General features: G+C 41.5%; 1 protein-coding gene and 1 pseudogene across 1 annotated transcript in view; one reads left to right on the top strand and one right to left on the bottom strand.

The window, feature by feature from the left end:
* Tnfaip8 (TNF alpha induced protein 8) overlaps positions 1 to 18,982 on the bottom strand; it is a 121,642-nt gene that overhangs the window by 71,454 nt on the left and 31,206 nt on the right. The window lies entirely within an intron of this gene.
* On the top strand, positions 13,538 to 17,222 carry LOC100772847 (annotated as a pseudogene).

Below are 18,982 nucleotides of genomic sequence, written 5' to 3' on the forward strand. Positions count from 1 at the left end.
AGCCCAGAGAGATTTCAAATGCTGGGCCTGGAGTCTGTAAATAGAGGAATTGAACCCTGTCTTTTTTAGAATGCACACAACCAACAGCAGTCTCTTAACTGTTCACTGCTACCAGTGAAGAAAGCATGGTCAAGTTGTTGTCTGTTGTTTGGAAATGGAATGACTGCACAGGACCCAGACACTGTTACCCTCACTTTCCAAACAGGTTTATTAAGCAGTGGGGACAAGTCACAGCAAGTCTCAGGCATTCAGATTCTGACTTCCTGGAGACAGTGCTGGAAAGCTCAAGTCTATTCAGCCAAGGTGGCCTGCTCCGGTGGCCTGCTCTGCCTGCACGAGAAGGTGCTTCAGCTCCCAGGGGATCTTTGTTGGGCTGCTTCCTGAACTCAACCCTCAATGGTCAAAGAACACACACTGCAAATGATTCACTAACAGAATCCCACGCACTTCTCTTAGTTCTGAAAACAGCAAGTTCTCCTAGTTCTGAAAATGACAAGCCAAGGAAACACACAGAAAACCAGGAAACAAAACAAAGTAAAAAGCCGGAAGTCCTTTAACTTTTAAGGAAAATGAAGTTAGAATTTGAGGATGACTTTGGCAACTGCTGTCCCGGGTTACTACCTTCATTCAACAGGCCTTGCTATGCCCTAAACTAAACTACAGGATAAAGGATAAACACTGGGCCAGAGGAGACTGCTTGGTCAGTGAAGTAAGAGAGATGGGACTCCTAAGGAATGCCACAAAACAGAGCCAGTTTGGGAATGAGTCCTGTTAAAATGAGATCTTCTGAGTCCTGTTAAAATGCTGGAACTTTTGAAAACCTCAAGGCGCCTCTAGCCTGGGAATGAAGGAATCAGAGGGATATTTACTATACCAATAGTGGTGCATGGAACCAGGCAGGATGGTGAGACAAGAGTCAATCAACTGCCCTGAAGGGAATCTACATAAAAGAAGTCAAGTATGGTCTTGGCTGGTTGAAGCTGTCAGTAAGCACGCATTGCAAAGATGCTATAGATGGAAGAAGAGACAACATTGGTACGTCATTAGAGACAAAGACATGGTAAAGCAAGATGCCACTCAGGTTTCTAGGTTATTTGCTGAGGAGAAAACTAGAAGAGAAGGCAAGCTCAGTTTCCTTCCCAGTGACTGTGAGTTGTCCGTGATATACTTGTTAATGCATTCCAGGAGGACACAGGGATTGAGGAGGCAGATAAGAACTCCATCATATAAACATGGAAGTCATCGGCATGTAGAGAATCTGAAGACCTAGAAATAGACCTGACCATGAGGGAGAGAGTGGAATGATGGAAAAGAACACCAGCAGGGCCTGAGAAACACCAATGCTTATAGAACAGAGTGAACAGAGCAAAGAGTGCAGAGGGAGGCTGAGGAGGACCCAAGCAAGGAGGACAGCACGAGGAGATGATCAAGGACCAGTCTGTCTACACAGCACAGGAGCAGAGTGGAAGCACCGATGATCAGGAAGAGAAAAAGTGAAAGGTGCCCACCCTTCACTAAATCAAGGGACACATTCATTTCCTTCCTCAAACCTATGTATTTCTACAGTCCTCTGTCGAGAAGCTGAATGAGAGTCAACAGGAAGAGATTAGGTTTTGAGATTAATTTAGCAATAGATGCTAGCTATAGCCCTTTTGTGATCTTCCATGGGAATGGAAAGAAATGACAGTGCACAAAGGGTTACAACAGTGACAAAGCACTACAGTTCCAAAACACAGTCCTTAAGGAGCAGCAGACCACAGCCCCAAGTACTTACTGGTTATCAGGTATGCATTAACACTGTTCAGTGTTAAGACAGAACGATGACAAAAGTCCTATGGCAACCAACATGAGGCACAAGGGGGGGAGGGAGAGAGGGATGGGGGGAGGGGGAGGGAGGGAGGGAGGGAGGGAGGGAGGGGAAGGGAAGGGGGAGGGAGGGAGGAGGGAGGGGAGAGGGAGGGAGGAAGAGAGAGTAGCAAGACTTAGTGTCTGGCCCAGGGCAGCACTTTGGATAGACCTTTTTCTGTTTCCTCACTGATTATTAATCATGACTCCACATTCCAGGAGAGACTTTAATCTTAGCCTAGCCCTATATAGCCATGTTTTCAATTTATTTATAGTTGCATTAAAATACTATTACTATCTTGAAAAAGAATACTATCTTTAGATACACAAGCATTCTGATTTTTTCTGGCTTTGCAGTATTTGTTTGTCTTCTGTATTGTGTACATGTGTATGGAAATACATGCACATTTGTGTAGATGTGTGTGGAAGCCAGAGAGTCTCTTCTTCAATCACATTTCCCTCTTTGCATTTATCTATCTATCTATCTATCTATCTATCTATCTATCTATCTATCTATCCATCCATCCATCCATCTGTCAAGCAAGATCTCTGATCAGCAAGCCTCTGGGAGGCATAGGCTGAGTATCTTCTTCAATCACTTCCCCCTCTTTGCACTTTTTACTTATTTATTTGGTAGGATCTCTCACTAGACTGGCTGACCAGCAAGCCCCGGGAGTCTTTGTTTCTGCCTCTCTGTGCTGGGACTACAGACATATGCCAGGACAGCAGACATTTTGCCTGGGAGTTGGGGGAAGGGGGTCTGAACTCAGGTTCTCAGCTTGTTTAGCAAGTGCTTTACCAACTGAGCCATCTCCTGAGCCCCAGTTTTTGCTTTTGAGATTCGCTGAAAATGACCTCAGATTGCAGTATCCAGACCCTTCCCTGAAACTTGTCATGAGAACCATTCCAAAGGTTCTTAATAAGGGCAGCTAACAATGGTCTAATGTTCCTTTGCATGAAGTTGTGAATAGCATAGCATGCATAAGTACAGTGTGTGTGTGTGTGTGTGTGTGTGTGTGTGTGTGTGTGTGAGAGAGAGAGAGAGAGAGAGAGAGAGAGAGAGAGAGAGAGAATATGTAGTGACCCCGCTAGGGTGGAGAAACAGAGTGGCATAGAGAAAAGCTCAATTACTTCTTTTAAGGACTGAATGGAGTAAGCCCAAACCCTGGAGTAGTGATCAATTTGAACCAAGGCTGGAGAGACTGTTCAGTGGTTAAGAGCGTGCCTTAGTCACTGTTCCATTGCTGTGGACTCCATGGCCAAGGCAACTCTTACAAAAGAATTTAATTGGAGGCTTGCTTACAGTTTCAGAGGGTTAGTCCCTTATCATCATGGCAGGGAGCATGGTGGCACATAGGCAGGCAAAGCATTGGAGTAGTTGAGAATTTTACATCCTAATCCACAGAGGGGGGGGGGCAGGCTTTTGAAACATCAACCAAGGAATACCTCCGAATCCTTCCAAACAATTCTTCATTCTTCAATGGGGGACCATGTAAATATATGAGCCCTGGGGGTCATTCTTACTTAACCACCACAAAGCATATACTGCTCTTGCAGAGCACCTAAGTTTGAATCCTGGCACCTGTGACAGGTGGCTTACGTTTGTCTGTAACTCTAGCTTGGGGTGATTTGACACCCTTTTCTGGCCTCTGTGGGCACTACACTCTCAAGCACAAATCCTCACATAGACACACACACACACACACACACACAGAGAGAGAGAGAGAGAGAGAGAGAGAGAGAGAGAGAGAGAGAGAGAGAGAGAAAATAAAAATCTTTTTGTGATATTATTCTTTATAATTTATTTAAATTTATTTTATAAATAAATTTAGGTGTGAAGGAGTCAGGTCCCCTGGAACTGGAGTTATGACAGTTCTGAACTGCCAAGTCCTCTGGAAGAGAAGCCAGTGCTCTTAACTGTTGAGCCATCTTTCCAGTCCCTTATGATACTACTAAAAAAAGATAGTGTAGAACCATTCTGACTTCTTGGAAACCAGGATTGTATATCATTGTATATGTGATAATGTAGCTCTTATTCCATATATATGTGTATACTTCCAATGTAATAAGAAAACATTGAGGTGTGTACAGAGTACATAAATCAGCTATATACACTGGATAGCTAATATTAACTATACAAGAGACAAATACAGATTAACATTAACTTCCTATGGTACTGGGGATGTGACTCAGAGATAGAGCACCTATGTGCAAGGTCTTGGGTTCAATCCTCAGCAACCCCAAAAGAAAGTTGATATATAAGCATTCCTGAAAGTCTCACAATTAAATGAAATTGAAAATGTATTTGCCAACCTCCTTGAAAGAAAAGAAAGACCTCCCACAGAACATAAAATCAGATTTCTTACAGATCACTTCTCTGGTTTGGAACAGGCCAAAAATTTAAGGTTGATTAAAAAACTTAAAGGTTCTTTGTTCCCTTGGCTAATTTCTATGGATTTAATTTTCCTAACTTTGGTCTTCTTCCAAGTCATTCAAATATGATAAATTTAGAACACCCGAACAGGGAGATATCTAGCCCCAAAAATCAGAACCTGGTACACCAGTCTCAGGGACAGGTTGCCATTACAGAGGACATGGAAGACACTCAATGGTACACACTAAAACCACTTCCTTGCATATTCTTGCTGAGAGGACAAGTATGTAACCTACCTGCTGTGATTTTCCCCAAGAGAAGCACAGATTTGGCTCCGGAAGCTCTTGAATCTGATTTCCACAGTACTGGTTTTCATCTTTGGTTTTAGTGATATTTTGGGCTAGCTTAATTACATGCTGTACTATATCCCATGCACTGAAGGATGTTTCTGGCAGAATCTCCCACTACCTAGATGCCTGAAGCATTCTGTGCCATCCACAAAGTCTGTAGGCATTACCAGATGTCCCCCGGGAGACAAAATCACCCACAGTTGAGAGCTATGTTTCAGAGCACTGGCTTTTAAACTTGGCTCTACACTGGAAGGCTTACTCCACAGGCACTTCTAAAAATACTGACTCAAGTTTCAGCCTGAGAGGTTCTGATTTTATTTCTTTGGGGTGGGCCCTGGGCTTCTGCATCTGTGAAAGCCAGAGATTCCAACATGCAGACAAGTGAAAGAATGTGTCCTGAAAAGCTATCCATGATGTTGGATACCTCACTGACTCAATTTAACACAACACAAAGTACACTCTACCCTACCCTCCCTCCAAGTTAGAGTCTTTATAACCTTGATATTAGAGTCATTGTGATTGGAAGAAAAAAAGAGTAGAACAAATGGAAAAGGTCGATATCTGCAAACCTCTTTTCTCCTTCAGAGGGATTAAAAACTAGTAAAACACTCCAGGACCAGCAACATGGCCCAGTGGGTAAAAAGTGCTTGCCACCAAGCCAGATGACCTGGGAACCACATTCACTGGGAACCACATGTTAAAAAGAGAACTGAATCCAACAAGTTGTTCTCTAACCTCTGTACACACACACACACACACACACACACACACACACACACACACACACACACACACACACACACAATTAATCGGGGACAAAAGAGCAACCAAACAGCAACAAAAGCACAAACATGCTAAGCTTTGGGAAACTTACAAATAGCCTTAGAGGGAAGAGACCCCAAAGCTCCACAGTGACAATAGACACTTCTAAAACAGCTTAGAGGAATTGTCAAGCTTGTGACAAATGAGAAAACCTGTGGGCTGGGAAGACCCCCATAAGAACTGCAATTCCCTCTTTTAGGGGGATTCATGGTCTAGTAGATGGCACTGCCAGAGACTTCCTTGGAGCCAACAACAAAGTTTACTGCCTATACAATCTTTTCACAGCCACAAACAGCCCAAATGCCCCTCTCCTTCCTCCACACTCAGAATCTTCTGCCAGCTTCCTCAGTTTTCAACAACACTGGGCTTGCTTCCAGTTTTCATGGAGAATGACATGGTGTTGCCCCAGTGGCACTGTTCCCCTGGGAGCTGGTCTCAGTCTATGGGCTTCTCATCGGATGTATGCCAGCCTATGGGCTGTGCTAAGGCAGGCTGTCATCTCTTTAAGAAAGAGCAAGTAGATGCATGTGTGATGGGACTCCTTTCCTATCAATATTGATTGCTAACTTGTACTGCATGCTTATGATGCATGCAGTACTCACATAAGTGCCAAACAGGCACCAGTATCTCATAACTGTATATAACATGACTGTAGAGTAGTTTACTAAAACACTTTTTAGTAAACACACACATTTTGGAGTCAAAGTAATTAAGGCTCAAGCAGTTTAAGAAATTCATCCAAGGGAAAGTTGAGAGTTGGCTCCATTACTCTGACTATTCAATGTTACTTTCCCCGTCTTCACTGAGGTTCTTTTGATATATTTAGCCACTCTTAATATGAAAGCTAGACTAAACAGTGTCATATTTAAAATAGGTATTTTTTTCTGGTTTTTAGCATATAGCTGTTTTCCAAGTAGGGCTTACTCTAACCTAACTTTATCTTCTGTTCAAAACTCTTACATCCTACAGGGTGTCCCCTGGGTTTTAATGACCACAATTGCCTTCTCTGCATGAATGAACAGGCTGCCCTGCCCTGCCATCTCCTTTCACTTGCCATCTTCTTGTTCACATTTCCCTAACTTTACAAGTCCATACTTTTCCCAGTAAACAAACACACCCTCCCTTGGCAGCAGCATGCTGGTTCCTGAGAATCACACTAAGCTTAATCTGAACTACAGCTTCCCACTGAAACAGCTTTATTTTCCTTTCTTCTGTGAAAAACAAACACATGCTATATAAAATACAACTATGCCAAGCACTCACTCCAGTGCTCGATACATATGTAGATATATACAAAATCTTACTTTCATTCTCATTCCTCTGTCCTCTCATAGGCTGGGCCTGGAGTCTCAACCACATGATGAACTGCCCACCTTAGCCCTTATGTCGTTTCCTGTAGTGTTACCTTTTCATTATAGCCCCAGAACTTTCTTGTGAACACATGTTTTAAACAGTGCTGAGCGTAGACCAGATGGCTCAACAAGTAAAAGCTTAATAGCTTGAGTTCCATTTCTAAAGCCTATATGATAGAGGGAGAGAAGCTACTCCTATAAGTTGCCTTCTGACCTGCACACACAAGCTGTGGCAGAGTGTGTGCTTCCCCATCCTAACACACACACACACACACACACACACACACACTTTTAAAAATCAGCTAATAAGGAATCTCTTTCAGACAATATGTTAGAATGTGAACCACTAACAATAGCCTCTGACTACTGACCCTCACCCTCATCTTGATTTCATCCTATCCCTTCCCCCCAGAAAAAAAATTGTAGTCTAGTGAGGAACACCTCCACAAAGGTTTTTTTCATTTAAAAAATTTTGGAGGAAAAAAATTTGTTTTGAAAACCCCACTCAGGTCTGACAGGGGTGTCGATTCAGAAGGACAGAGATACCCAGAGAAGCCCCTGAGTAGCCACATGTCATCTTGGTTGGGTGAGCTTGCTAGTTGTCATGCAGGGTGAGAAAGTAGAATACTGAGCGTGCAGCAGAGAATTTAATACAAAGGAAGGAAGCTGCGGTCTGAGCAGAGAAGGAAATTGCAGAAAAGGGTTCTGATCTTTGCATTTCACAAAATGTAACCAAAACTGTAAGTAACTGTCTTCTTTAATACCAGTTGCAGTTTGCAAGAAACAGTGTAACGACTTTACCACACACAACCACATTTGCCTTTTTACTGGGTACCATAAATAACTGGAAAGGAACAGTCACCTGGAGCATTAAGCAGCAATGGCCCTGAAGCCTTCCCCCATGCTATATCCAAACAACAGTCTTAGGAGAGATTGTAAATTTATATGGGCCAAAATACTTATCATTCCTGGATGCTTAAGACCGTCTACAAGGCCACTCTCTGCATGGGCAGCCTTTCATAGAGTCAAGAAAGCATAGCTGTAACTCGTGCCATCGATACAGTAGGGAAGCCAAAAAGTAATGGTGAGGGCGAGCACACAAGAGAGTTCAGACCTCCAACTTAATCAAACAGAAAGGGAAAAACTGACTTGGGAGGAAATACATGCCAATACTGGAGACCCAAAGGACTGTTCACAGGTGGGAGACTGTCCTTGTCAGCAGGAAATGTAGTTATTTGCTCTCAAGCTATCATTTCATGACTACAACACTTTAATGTTAATCAACAGTTGGGCAAGATGTGTGAAATGCCGGAGTGCTGAGCCATAAGAAGTTGGATCACCTCTAAATTACAGGGGGTGGAATCAACCTTCAAATTCTGCAACTCAAAGTAACAAGACTTACTATTTTTAAGGTACCATTTGTGTCTTGATCTCTCTCTCTCTTGAAATGTGGCTCTTTTGGAAATGAAAGGGTGTTAGTTGTCTATTTTTCCAGTGCTGGGGATCAGACCCAGGGCCTAACATGCTATGTGCAAACTCTACCACTATCCTGCAACTTCAGGCATGAAAGCTTGCTTTCAGTGATGTGTATAGGGCTGGGGAAGTGTCTCAGTGTTGTTAAAGTGCTTGCTACACCAGCATGGGAACCAGAGTTTAGATACCCAGGATCTAAAAAGAGGTCAGGTATTGACTGCAGACCCATAATCCCATCACTAGGAGGCAGTGATGGGAGGATCCATGCATTTCCTGGTCAGCCATTCTAACAAAATTGGTGAGCTCCAGGTTCCCTAAAAGACTCTGTGACTGAGAAAACAATGTGAGGCCAGAGAGACAACTCGGCAAGTAAAGGCAGTGACACAGGCCTCACAAGGAGGTCAAACCCAGAACCCAGCTTTTAAGAAGAGCCCAATGTGGCAATGCCCATCTGTCATCCCACTACTCCTGTGGTGAGATGGGCGCTCAGGACAGAACTCCTTAGAAAATCTCTTGCCAGCTATCCTTGAGTTCACAGTGCAGCAACAGAAACTAGAAAGGCCTTGACTCAACAAAATGGAAGGAAAGAACTGACCCCTGAAGATCTTCTTCTGACATCCACATGAATGTGGTAGCACTCTTGTGCCCACACACATGAAATACATACATAAATAACAAATGGGTTTAAGAAAGAAAAGGTGAGAAGTGATAGAGGAAGACACCCAACATTTACCTCAGGCCTCCATGTAAGCACGCTCAGGCATGTGCACCTGCACACATATGCACATACATAAATAAACAAATTAAATGCAAATCACATGTGCAGACCCCAAAAGAGAGTAGCAGCTGCTAACAAACAAGGGTTGTCTACAGAGCTCTGGCTTGCTTCGATGGGAAAACAGTTAAAACTATACTGTCATCCTTAGAGTAATCTACAAATAAATTTACAGGACATGTATACACCCATTCTCATTTAAAATACACTCTATTTGGAAGATATACAATTTTATAACATATTTTTTGGGGGAAGGATGAGGACGTTTTTATCTGTACACATCCACTCTACATTTCAAATATTAAAATGTTTTAATGAAAATATGCATATTAGAACTGAAATATGGTTATATGATTAAATGATTATGACATATACGAATAATTCAGACCTATCTACCTACTTTCCTAGGAAGTCTTCCCTACAAAGGACTCAGATAGAAGGTACTTGTTTGTGCTTGATTTCTAACATGGAAAAAATATAGAACTCAGAAAAAGATGTTTACAAAACAGGACTGTCTGACCATCCTTTACCTAGAAAATTTTCCAGAAACTTACCTTATGACTATAATCTACTGAGACACAATGATAGAAACCTGAGTGTTTATTACAACATTGTTACATAAAAACCTATAATTAACAAGAATGTTGAACAATAGGGAAATTCTTAAATAAACCATGGACTTGAAATGTGGGATACATATTTAAACATGGAATTCTAACATGAAACACCATGAAGTAAAAAGAATTGTATCTCTCCCTCTTACCTGCTCTCTCCAAATGTGGAATGATACCCAAGGCATTTTGATGGGGGATGTCCTTCTGTATATATGTTTCTCTTATTAGCTGATGAATAAAATACTGATTGGCCAATAACCAGGCAGGAAGTATAGGAGTGGCTACCGGACAAGGAGAATGATGGGGAAAGGAGGCAGAGAGAAGCCACCAGGGAGACACCATGCTGCCAAAGGAGTAATATTCTGGATTATAGGTAAGCCACAGCCTTGTGGCAATACATAGTTTAATAGAAATGGGTTAATAATTAAGAGAGAGCTAGCCAGTAAGAAGCCTAAGTCATTGGCCAAACAGTTTAATAATTAATATAAGTCTCTGTGTGTTTTGGGGGGCTAAATGGCTATGGGCGGTGGAACAGAAACTCCATCTACAGCATTTGATGTGAAAAAAAGTAAATTACAGAAGAGTAATTTTCTATATGTTAGCAACTGTAGAATTCACATTTCTTCATATAACACCTGAAATTAAGGCTCATCATACAATTAATAGTGTCTCAAAGGCCATGGAATTGAGTGGGATGAGTAGTATCTGTAAAAGCATGTGTAAAATCCACATATCTGAATATGGAGAGAGCATTTCTGGAACACCACTTCTAACTGCAGAGAATGTTGTCTTCTTTGTTTTAATTTACTTTGCCCTATATTCTTTCTTGAAGCCTGAAGTGCCTCCTTGAACATATATTACTTCCAAAACAAAGTGTAACTTGTCCCAGGTTCCCAAACAGAATAATTTGGGTAACCTGATGCTTGGAGGAAAAGGCTTTTATTCATAGAAAAACTTGTTACATTGAAAATGAACAGTGGAGGTCAAAGGAAGGGTGCATTCACCAAGAGATGCCTGAGACAGCAGAGAAGTCGGGACAAGGTTCTCTGCAGCCCTTTAGCACTCTAATCCAGAACCACAAAAAGGTCCTGTTAAGCACAGCTAGCTCTAGCCTTTCCAGGTGGCAGCTAAAGCATCGGCCAGAGAGTGAGTGTTTGTAATTTTTAACACATAAGCTAATGTAGCAATGAGAAACCTTTAAAACACATAAAAAGTTGATAGAAGCATTCCTCCTAGGGCATAGCTCTTACAGCGCTGCAAGATGCTATGTGACTGCCACAACATAAAAGTTATCAACAGTCCTACCCAGCTGTAAAGCCTGACAACTACAACAATGATGGCTCACAACATTTGCAACAGTGTAATAATGGCATTTACATCATGGAGGCAATCAGTAGCTGTATAATTGACTTAAATCCTGCTCAACTGGAGGGAACTTGTGCCTGATACTGTTAACCTAGCCAAAATTCCATAGCTAGAGAGGTCATGGAGTAGGAGAACTTACCTATTCAGCCATATCACTAAAGTAATGCAGTTTCCAATGGCCTTCTCACAGTTCATCAAGGCAGCAGACTACAGAGATTATTATAGAGAACTACCACTAGCCAAATGCAGAAAGTACATAACTGTGGAGCACCCAGCCTAAAATAGGACAATACACAACGCCTACATCTAAAGCTCAGAGAACATGAGGAACAGGATGACTGCTATGTAATAATTTCCTGTAGACACAACTGGATGCTGCTTCCACGAACTCTCAACAATATGCTTGTCTGCCTGCCCAAGACCTGCAAAGACCTAGGTGATGTGCCAACATGGATCAGGGGAAATTTCACAAGGCCCCACACCTAGATGAAGAGCTATAGACAGTCAACAGCTGCTAAGGGAAGGTGAACCCCAGGTTTTGTTGTTGTTGTTGTTGTTGTTGTTGTTGTTGTTGTTGTTGCTTTGCAGGGATGAGACTTCAATCCTAAGTGGTCAGCCCCAAACATGCACATAAAGGCAACACTAACTTGACTCAGTAGGACACATCATAAACACATACACACATACATGCATATATTACATAAATATAACAATAACCATAGAAGAAGTTATGAATTTTAAAGGGGGGTGCTGGAGGAGCACACAGGAAGAGCAGGAGGGGAGTGGGGTGGAACTGAAGAAAATACTGTGTGCTCATGTACGTCATGAATGAAACCCTCAAACAAACAAACAACAACAAAAGAAGTAGATTTGAGGCAAGTTTAATAAACTCTATTCGAAATGACTTTGAAATACAAATAAAAACCACAACCCTGGCAGGAAAGGTTTGGATCTTCTGGGATTAAAACCTTTCTGTTTAAAAGCTTTTAGATACTAAAGCCCAAATTTAAAATGGTCATCTCCTGAAGACCTAGGAAACACACTCCTTTAGTAACAAATTCAACTAAGAAAACAGTTAAGGTGGTGGTGGTGGAGGGGACTATTTTTGTGAGGCAAGGAAACTGCTAAAGTGCCTATCAAAGTACTTTATTTCTGCAACCTATTTTTCAGTTGTAAATCAGCTTATTTAGATTCTTCTCGTACGGAACCAGTCACAGGGCACTCGAAGCACAGGAACTTTCCCTTCAAATGGTTCTTCTTCTACGCTTTCAGTCTGGACTTAACAGATTTAACTTTGTCTCACGACATGATCTCTTTATCTTTGTATCATGGCAGAGGCAGTTTATATTGACCCAGTGATAAGGATGTCCTTATATGTCAATTTTTAAAATCAATCTCACAGAGCCAGTCCTTTGTGAAAATTTGTCTCTTATTTACTTTGTGTATGTGTGTGTGTGTGTGTAGTCTGCAAGTTCACATTTGGGGGAGAACATGTATGCACACATAGGACAGACACATTTCCACTGAGGCCGGAAGTTGATAGCAGTTATTCTTCTATTGTTCCACTTGTTTAAGACAGGGTCTCTCATGGACCTGAACTCACTGCTCTTGTCACCCTAGCTAGACAGCATGCCCTGGGATCTTCCATCAGATGGGTCACTACACCCACCCAGCTTCTGTGTGCTACAAACTCGTGCTCCAAGAATGACAAGAAGACAACTGAAAAGAATTGTAGGATACAATCTTATTGACAGGAAAGTTGCCCCCTAGAAGGAAAACAGGATGGTTATAGTTCTCTTAGCTGATGGAAATGAGTCCATGCAACCTTTGTTCACTGCACAAAAAAATCCCAACAGATAGAAGCTGTGAGCACTGCACTGCAAACGCAGATAAAGATCCTGTTTAAGGACAGGCGACAGGAAAAGGTTTCAGAATTCCCAGGGGCCACTAAGAAATGTCCACCTGCCTTGCACTCCTCCATAAGCTCATGATCTAGGCTACTCAGTTTGTGCTGAGACAAGACAATAAGAATTTTTCTCCTTGTGGAAGGGCCAAGGCCTGGCCCAGGATGATGTGGTAGACTTTGGGGAGCCCCTTTTGAGGGCCTTACCCTGCCTGGGGAGTGGAGGGAGGATGGCTAGGGGCAGGTGGGATGATGGGGGGAGGGGAGGGAGAGGGAGAAGGGATTGACATCTGAAGCAAGCTTATTCCTAATTTGAACTAATAAAAAAAAAATTCTCCTTGTAGTAGTGAAGATGGTGGGGGGGGGCATGTGAATGAAGAGGATAAGAGAAAGTCATAGGATGAAAGAATAAGACCACAGTAATGGGGGGAGCAGCGGGGAGGGGCGGGGCCGGGCGCAGGGGCGGGGCTGGGCACAGGCACGGACCCTCCCGCAGTGGGCGCCTGTCTGCCAGGCTCCCGCCTGTAGGTACTCCCTGCTTGGCCCTGCTTTCAGGGCAGGTACTCCCTGCTTGGCGGGCGAGCAGTGGCCAAGGTTGGATGCCCTCAGGGTGGCCTTCACGTTGTGACAGCTGCGCCTACTCCCTTCCCAGGGGCGTCCGCAACTTGTTGGAGATCTGATGGACAAAAGAAAGGAAGAAAATTTCTGATCTCCTGAAAAAGCTAAAAGGCTAAGACAAGAACTGGAAGATTTTGATAAAGATGGAGATGAAGATGAATGTACAATTTCACTAACGGTACCTCTACTTTGACTGCAGCAGAAGTTGGAATCATCGAGAGTATTCAGCTAAGAAACTTCATGTGCCACTCAAAGCTTGTACCTTTTAAGTCTGGTTCTAATGTCAACTTCGTTGTTGGCAACAATGGAAGTGGAAAGAGTGCTGTACTCACTGCTCTCATAGTTGGCCTTGGTGGAAAAGCAGTTGCTACTAATAGAGGATCCTCCTTAAAAGGTTTTGTGAAAGCTGGACAGAATTTGTTTATATGGTGGATTACATTGATGGATTTTCGTATGTTGAACCATCCTTGCATCCCTGGGATCACTACTTGATCATAGTGGATGATTTTCTGATGTGTTCTTGGATTCTATTCGCCAATATCTCCTCAGCAGACATCTCAATAACGTTATGGAACAGAGGAGACAATGCCTTCAGGGCAAATGTGTATGGCGACTCTATTGTTGTGCAACAACACATTAGTGTGAATGGAAGTCGATCTTACAAACTAAAAAGTGAAAAAGGCACCGTGTTTTCTACTAGGAAAGAAGAGCTGATGGCAATTCTTGATCATTTTAACATCCAGGTGGACAAACCAGTTTCTGTTTTAACACAAGAGATGGGTAAGCAGTTTCTACAGTCCAAAAATGAGGGAGACAAATACAAATTCTTCATGAAAGCAACCCAGCTTGAACAGATTAAGGAAGAGTATTCATATATTTCATTTCATATATTATGGAAACAAAATAAAGAACAAAGGAACAGATAAATCAAGGAGAAGAGCAACTTACTGAACTAAAGCGCCAATGTTGGGAGAAAGAGGAACGTTTTCAAAATATTGCTGGTTTAAATACGATGAAGACTAATTTAGAATATTTGAGGGGCTGGAGAGATGGCTCAGAGGTTAAGAGCACTGGCTGCTCTTCCAGAGGTCCTGAGTTCAATTCCCAGCAACCCACATGATGGCTCACAACCATCTGTAATGAGATCTGGTGCCCTCTTCTGACCTTCAAGGACACATGCAGACAAGAACCCTGTATACATAATAAATAAATAAATCGTTAAAAAAAAAAGAATATTTGAAACATGAAATGGCTTGGGCAGTGGTCAATGAAATTGAAAAACAATTGAATGCTATTCGAGATAATATCAAAATTGGTGAAGAACATGCTGCCAAACTTGACAGAAAATGGAAGAACAGCAGGTCAGACTTAATGATGCAGAACAAAAGTACAAAGATATTCAAGATAAACTAGAAAAAATCAGTGAAGAGACAAATGCATGAGCACCAGAATGTATAGCATTGAAAACAGATGTCATTGCAAGGACAAGAGTTTTTAATGATGCTGAGGTTTTGTATAACCGTTCCCTAACAATATAAAGCATTAAAGAAAGATGATGAACAGCTTTGTAAAAGAATCGAAGAGCTAAAGAAAAGCACTGATCAGTCTTTGGAGCCAGAGCGCTTGGAAAGGCAAAGAAGGATCTGTTGGTTGAAAGAGAAAGTACAGGCCTTGCAGGACCAAGAAAGTACCGTCAATCAGGAGGCTGCACAGTTTGAGCAAGCTATAGAAAAGGACAAACAAGAACATGTCCGAATTAAGAGAGAAGATTTAAATGTGAGGCATACACTGACCTATAATCAGAGACAATTGAAAGAAGTGAAAAATAGTAAAACCGATTGACTAAAAAGATTTGGTCCTCATGTTGCAGCTCTTCTGGAAGCAATAGATGATGCTTACAGACGGAGACAATTTACTCTTAAACCTATCTGCCCATTAGGTGTTTGCATTCATCTGCGGGATGCAGAGCTTGCTTTGGCCATTTAATCTTGCTTGAAAGGACTTCTGCAAGCCTATTGTTGCCATAATCACACTGATGAGAGAGTACTTCAGTCATTGATGAAAAAATTTTATCCACCAGGGACCTCTCGGCCACAGATAATCGTTTCTGAATTTCAGAATGAGGTATATTGTGAGACTCAGAGCTGCTTAGCATCCAGAGTTTCCAACTGTTCTGACAGCTTTAGAAATAGACAATGCTGTTGTTGCAAATAGCCTGATTGACATGCGGAGCATTGAGACTGTGCTGCTGATCAAAAATAATTCTGTAGCTCGTGCAGTCATGCAGTCCCAAAAGCCACCCAAGAATTGTAAAGAAGCTTTTACTGCTGATGGTGATCAGGTTTTTGCAGGACGTTACTATTCATCTGAAAGCACAAGACCCAAATTTCTAAGCAGAGATGTGGATTCTGAAATAAGTGATTTGGAGACTAAGATTGAAAATAAAAAGGCCCACATAACAAATCTTCAGCACCATCGGTCTGCCCTTGAGAAGGATATTAAAAGAAATGAAGAATTTCTTAAAAGGTGCTAGCTACATTACAAAGAAATAAAGATGAAAACAAGAAAAAAAATATTTCTGAAATTCGGGAACTTGAGAATATGGAAGAAAACCAGTCTGTAGATATTGCAACCTTGGAAGATGAAGCTGAGGAAAATAAAATAAAAATGCAGATGGTTGAGAAAAATATGGAGCAACAAAAAAACATGGAGAATCTTAAAAGTCTAAAAATTGAAGCAGAAAACAAGTATGATACAATTAAATTGAAAATTAATCAGCTGTCAGAGCTGGCAGATCCACTTAAGGATGAATTAAATCTTGCTGACTCTGAAGTAGATAGCCAGAAACAAAGAAAGCAGCATCATGAAGATAAGCAGAAAGAGCATTTGGATACCTTAAATAAAAAGAGAAGAGAACTTGACATGAAGGAAAAGGAGCTACAGGAGAAAATGTCACAAGCAAGACAGAACTGCCAAGAATGGATAGATGTAAAAAAAATCTTCAACAATTCTAGACAAAGAAATTAAACGATTAAGACAAAAATACAGGCAGAGCATGCTAGTCATGGAGATCGGGAAGAAATAATGAAGCAGTACCAGGAAGCAAGAGAAACCTGTCTTGATCTGGATAATAAAGTAAGGACTTTAAGATGGTCCATTAAATTACTATACGAAACAATGACTCATAGGTACAAAACGTACCAACAGTTTAGAAGGTCTTTTATGTTGTGCTGAAAATTATACTTTGACATCTTATTGTCTCAATGGGCTTATTGTGGAAAAATGAATTTCGACCACAAAAATGAAACTCTTGGTATATCAGAAATAAAGCTTCTTTCAATGACATGAGTGCTTTGTCCGGCAGTGAACATTCTTTCTCCACAGTGTGCTTCATTCTTTCCCTGTGGTCCATTGCCGAATCACTTTTCAGATGCCTGGATGAGTTTGATATCTACATGGATATGGTCAATAGGAGAATTGCAATGGACATGATACTTAAGATGGCAGATTCCCAGCGTTTTAGACAATTTATCTTGCTTACCCCTCAAAGCATGAGCTCACTTCCTTCAAGTAAACTGATTAGAATTCTTTGAATGTCTGATCCTGAAAGAGGGCAAACCACATTGCCTTTCCGACCTGTGACTCAAGAGGAAGATGACAACACAAGTTGACAACTTGGTGCCTTGCCCTCATGCTGAAAGGTTGTGAGGGGATTTGGAATGGCAGATGAAGTAGAATGAGACCAGAGAGATTCTGAAATGGAAGAGGCAGGCTCCTTTAATCTGACCCATCGATTGTGTAAAGCCTAGAAAACCAGCTGCTGCCAATAGTTAAAATAACTACTGCTTTCCTTGTGAAAACCAATTTCATAATACTGGGTTTTAAATCTTTTTAAGTTTGCTTGCTTTGGAGTTTCTGTGTTTTATTTGTTTTTACCACCTAACTTTATAATTTTTTTCAGGAGTAAAATTTTGTACATATGTACATGTACATATCTGTTCAGTTTGGGTTCATTTCTATAGTATTTTGTAAGAATTAAAATAAAAGTTTGAGCACCCCCCCCAAAAAAAGACCACAGTAACATGTGTACACCTATGAAATTTTCAAAATTTAAAAATAATTTTTCTTATTAGTGTGGGAGGGATTAGATAAGATTGAAGGAACAAGGAAGCAGCCAAGCTAAACATAAGGCCACTAAATGCCACTCTGATACAGCTCTTGTTTACATCAAGCTAGGTTTTTTTGATAGGCTCATGGTATGTAGCTATACCCACCAATATACCTGGGAACAGATCCTGTTTCTACCAATTAGCGGGATCAAACCCGTACAGTAAGCCAGTACTCAACTTATTAACCTTTAAAATAAAGAAATTGGAGAAATGAACAGCATCCCATGTAAAGCCTTGCTATGAGGATTAAATGAATTGATACAAATTAAACCCTTAGAAAAATGCATGCTGGTTAACGAATGCTAGCTAACATTCTCAGTGAGTAGGTAGGCCAACAGACCAATTCTTATCAGATAGTACACTAAATTTCTAGAGAAACCCAGAAGGGAGCATATAGTGTACACAGGACAACAGACATGTTTGGGGGCATCTCAAAGCATAGATCTAAAGGAAGCAGTCATTTTGAGCAGGAAAGGAGCCGTACACAGAAGGAGGATCACTAGAAAGTCTGTGGAGGGAAAGAAACAGTTCTAGCCATTAGAAACAGAGCCCTCTCAAAAAGGAAGAAGGCAGGCTGGAAAGGTGGATACAAACCAGCCTTAAAATGCAAGGTGAGAGGCCTGGAGAAATGGCTCAGCGGTTAAGAGCACTGACTGCTCTTCCAGAGGTCCCGAGTTCAATTCTCGGCAACCACATGGTGACTCACAACCACCTTAAATGAGATCTGGTGCTCTCTGCTGGCATGCAGGCAGAAGACTGTATACATGATAAATAAATAAAATCTTAAAAAAAAAATGCAAGGTGAGAGTTTGAACTTGATCCCGAAAACCAGGGTTTGTGATGATCAAGCTGGGCATAATAGTATTTGCCTCTTAGACCACACAAGCCCTAGGGAGGATTGGAGGAGGGAGGAAGACTCTCCATTAACATTCTGAAGACTGAAGGAGAAAAGGTTGAGGGAATTTCCACTCAAAATTGTTTAACTGTTCATCCTTGCAGCCCATACCTAGTGAATAGATGTAAATAGGCAACGTTCTAGAAAGTAAAGGCACTGTTGTGTATTTTCTCCATATTAGTGAGTTCTTATATAAACAAAGGGAAGTGTGACCCACCTCATCAATCTGTGTAGCGTTGTGCTGTTGTCCATTATTATGGCAAGTAACCCTCCCATTGAATTCAACTTCCTTTTCGTCTCTGTTCTATTGGTTTGAAGCAAGCATTCATCTTTTGGCTCTATGCCATTATCCCTCTCTTTGGATTTACTCTACTACACTGGTCTTCAGCCTTGGAAGCCTCTGAGATGTAAGGTAAGATATTTTTAC

The sequence above is a fragment of the Cricetulus griseus genome, chromosome 2 (genome assembly GCF_003668045.3).
Source record: "Cricetulus griseus strain 17A/GY chromosome 2, alternate assembly CriGri-PICRH-1.0, whole genome shotgun sequence".
NCBI classification, from domain to species: Eukaryota; Metazoa; Chordata; class Mammalia; order Rodentia; family Cricetidae; genus Cricetulus; species Cricetulus griseus.